Below are 4098 nucleotides of genomic sequence, written 5' to 3' on the forward strand. Positions count from 1 at the left end.
TTTTTGTTGTTGTTGATGTCCAGTTTAATCTGTGATGGTCAGAGAGGATAAAGGGTGTTGTTTATTTACCTATTATTTATTTCAGTTTTCTTATATCTGTTGGGACTTGTTTTGTATCCAAGTATGTAGTTAATTTTGGAGAAAATCCCCTGAGTTGCTAGGAAGAAAGTACACTCTTTTGTGTTTGGGTAAACTGATCTGCAGATATGTGCCAGGTCCATTTGATTTATGATGTTATTTAACTCAGCATTTTTCTCTGAATGACCTGTCTATTGGTGAGAGTGGGGTATTAAAATCACCCACTATCACTCTGTGATTATCAAACTGTGTTTTTAACTGTAGTAATGTGTGGTGATATTGAGTCCTCCAATATATTGTGCACTCTAATAAACTTATCTGGGGTTAGAGAACAGAACAGCCACTAGATAGACATAGAGGCCAGAAAATGGTGACATACACACCTTTAATCCTAGCATTCCAGTGGCAGAGATCCATCTGGATCTCTGTGAGTTCAAAGCCACACTGGAAACAGCCAGGCATGGTGACACATGCTTTTAATCCTAGGAAGTGATGGCAGGAAGCAGAAAGGTATATAAGGACCAGGAACTAGAGCCTTTTTAAGCTTTTAGGCTTTTGAGCATCAGTTCAGCTGAGATCCATTCAGGTGAGGACTCAGAAACGTTCAGTTTGAGGAAACAGGATCAACTGAGGAATGGGCGAGGTGAGGTTGGCTGTGACTTGTTATGTTTCTCTGATCTTTCAGCATTCACCCCAATATCTGGCTCCCGAGTTTTTTTATTATAAGACCCTTTAAGATTTGTGTTACAGTAATGTTTCTTTTATGAACTTGAGTGCCCTTGTATTTGGTGCAGTGATGTTTAGAAGTGTAATACTCTCTTGGATTTTTTTTCTTTAATGAATATATAGTCACATTCCTTATCTCTTCTGACTAGTTTTGGTTTGAAGTCTATTTTGTCAGATAATAAAGTAGTTACATGGGCTCTCTTTAGGGGGCCATTTGCTTGGAATACCCTTTTATATCCTTTTATCCTGAGGTTATGTCTATCTTTAATGGTGAGGTGTATTCCTGGGATGCAGCAGGAGGATAGATCCTGTTTTCTGATGCAATCTGTTTCTGTGTCTTTTATTGGGGGGAATTGAGACCATTAATACTGAGTTCTCATTTAGCAGTGTTTATTGATTCCTGTTATTTTACTGTTATGGTGTGGGCTCCCCCCCCCCCCCCCGCCCCACTTTTTATTAGTCTGGGATTATTTATTCCTTGTATCTTCTTGGGTGCGGTTATGATGGACCAGCCAGATTCCGTTTTAGGGCAAAAAGCCGTTTTGTTATAAGGTCAGAACAAGTTGTTTCTATTAGCTACAAGACTGAGGACTGATTCACACACGCTCTACCCTGATAAGATAAGGTGTTTTGCCAAGGAATCTTTCGAAGTTCTGCCAAGATGATCTGTCAGATAACCTAATCTATCTGCTTCTGTAACATTTGCTTGAAAAATCCTCAGGTCAAAAAAATCCCCAGTTTACACTTTCTCCCTATGAGAGAAGGCCTGAAAAGTTAACCCACTCTGTACTCTCAAATCCTGATTTGGAGAGTCAGTGCTATGCACAGTAAATAAAGCTTGCTTAATTGGCTTTAATTTGCATGACAGTTTTCGTTCTCAACTGAGGGGGATCAACAGTTAACCTCTTCAGAATGAAGAGCTTCTAGTGTCTTCTGAAAAGCTAGATTGGTGGGGGACGTGGCTTAATTTTTTTTTTTTTTTTCTGTGTATAGCTGCCCTGTGCTCACCTGCTCGCTCCCCTGCTCTCCTAGCTCCCATCTCCTCCTCTGGCTTCTTGGGTCTGGGATGCCATCATGGGGGCTCAGCTCTCACTGTTCCCGTATGCACCCAGCTGGCTCAGGGAGGAGGCCCCCGGGCTCTGGGGTGCAAGGTTGGCCGCCTTTCTGCTCTGGGGGGCACCTGTGGCAGGCATCTGAGCCGACGTTGACTTCCACCTGCCTTCACCTTTGGCACAACCAAGCCGGCCAGCTGTGCTCTGCTGCCCACTGCCTCCGCCCTCTTCTTGGCCTTGGTCACCTTGCCCGGGATGGCTGTGGGGTTGGGTCTTGCTGCTGCCCGTGGTCGGGAAGGGGGGCTTCATCTTCTGAGTCAGAATCCTCCAGAAGCCTGCGGTGGCGAGCGTCTCTCAAGAGGGCTACTGATTTTTCCCTTTATACTTTTCCCAGTTCAGCTCCTCGTCCTCCCGCTCCTTTTGCACGAGCTTCTCCTCCTCCCCCAGGAGCTTCCCGGCCTGGAGGTTGCGCGTGGCCCTATGCTCCATGGTGTAGTTCATGTTCTCCGGGTCTGTCTTGAAGGTGATCTCAGCCAAGCAGTGCATGCAGAAGCGGAAGACAGGCAGGTCCAGGCAGACCTCATTCTAGACCGTTTCCTTGCATGCATTGAACTGCTTCCCCATGTAGATGTATTCTCCACATGTCTTTCTTACACTTCATGTTGAAGGAAGACATCCGCCAAGCCAGGTATTGCCCATCCTTGGGTAGCTTGCAAGGGATCTGGGATCCTTGACGGGTTGAAGTCAGGTGGGTAGTATTTGTTTAAACTTTCCATTCCGACACCTTCGCTTCCTGTCCCTCGCACAAGCGAAGAAGCAGTTCACTTTGGCCCTTAGGAGTTTATCCAACCAGGTGCCACAGTTCTCTTGATGTCACTTCCTTGGCCGTCTTACTAGCTGTAGCTTACAGGCTTTAGCTTTCTCATGGGCTGCAATCTCTGTCAATCAAAGTCACATGTACACTTTCGTTCCCTTCTGAGTGCCCCTAGGTGAGGCAGTAAATAAAGGTTCCGGGAGCTTCAGCCTTAAAGCCGAGCCTGACAAACCAAGCCCCATCTTCAGGATCCACATGGTAGAAGGAAAGAACTGGCTCCTGCAAGTTGTCTTCTGGCTGCCACACTCACCATGGCATGCCTGCACATACACACACACACACACACACACACACACACGTGAACATGCATGCGCTCATGTGCACAAAAATGAATAAATAAATTTAACATTTAAATAACAATAAAAAAAAAAAGATGGACTTCGGAAGGTCAAAACTATGAGGCATGCCTCAGGTACATTGTAAGTTTAAGACCAGCCTGGGCTACCTAAGACCCTGGCTCAAAAACAACAAAACAAAACCAAAACAAGCAAAACCAAGGAATATAGAGGAAGAATAAGAATATAGGGGTTAATCTGCTAGCCTTTGGAGATATTGATATCTACAGTGGACTGCCATTTCTGGGCCCCCAGGCTGGGTTTAGGAGCCATTGGGTTCTTCCAGTGTTAGATTTCACTAAACTGGGGCTGGAGAATTGGCTCAGAGGTTAAGAGCACTAGCTGCTCTTCCAGAGGTCATGAGTTCAATTCCCCGCAATCACATGGTAGCTCACAGCCATCTGTAATGCATTCAGGTGCCCTCTTCTGGCCTGCATTGCAGGCATAAAGGGAGGCAGAACACTGTATGCATAATAAATAAATCTAAAAAAAAAAATTTACTAACCCAACACTATTCCAAGGCAAAGTTTTGTGCATACTACCCTATTCTACCTCCTGCGAATGGAGTCTCTCTCCACACTGCCCTGCATCCAGTTGTTAGAAAACTACCCCTAAGTCACAAGAGCTGGCACTAAGCTAGGTTGCACCACAAGGATCTGCTCTATGTCAGGAATGTGCCAAGGCCCATGCCACAGCTGCTATTCCTCTAAAAACTCCTACTATACCTTCAAAGTTGCTCTCTTTCTGTTTCAACTATAACTCTTCAGAGAAACTTCTAGGAACTTGACAAGTCATTCAGCCTTTCTGACTCATTCTTTTAGGTGATGGAGTGTGTCATTATAATACTGAACTGAGCATGCTCAGGAATATTCACATCTACTATCTCCTTTTTGAGAAAATACTCTATACCCTTGAATTGAATGTATCTAGAAAGAGTCCTGTATCCTCTATCTTTCGTCTCTAAATATTTGATGTATGACCTGAATCTAAACATGCTCAGAAATGCTTTCATCCCCACGTGTACCATCATGCA

General features: G+C 44.6%; 1 pseudogene; it reads right to left on the reverse strand.

Annotated features, from left to right (window-relative positions):
* Window positions 1-1886: 1886 nt before the first annotated feature.
* On the reverse strand, window positions 1887-2736 carry LOC114696338 (annotated as a pseudogene).
* Window positions 2737-4098: the final 1362 nt, after the last annotated feature.

This window comes from Peromyscus leucopus, chromosome 13 (assembly GCF_004664715.2).
Source record: "Peromyscus leucopus breed LL Stock chromosome 13, UCI_PerLeu_2.1, whole genome shotgun sequence".
Classification (NCBI taxonomy): Eukaryota; Metazoa; Chordata; class Mammalia; order Rodentia; family Cricetidae; genus Peromyscus; species Peromyscus leucopus.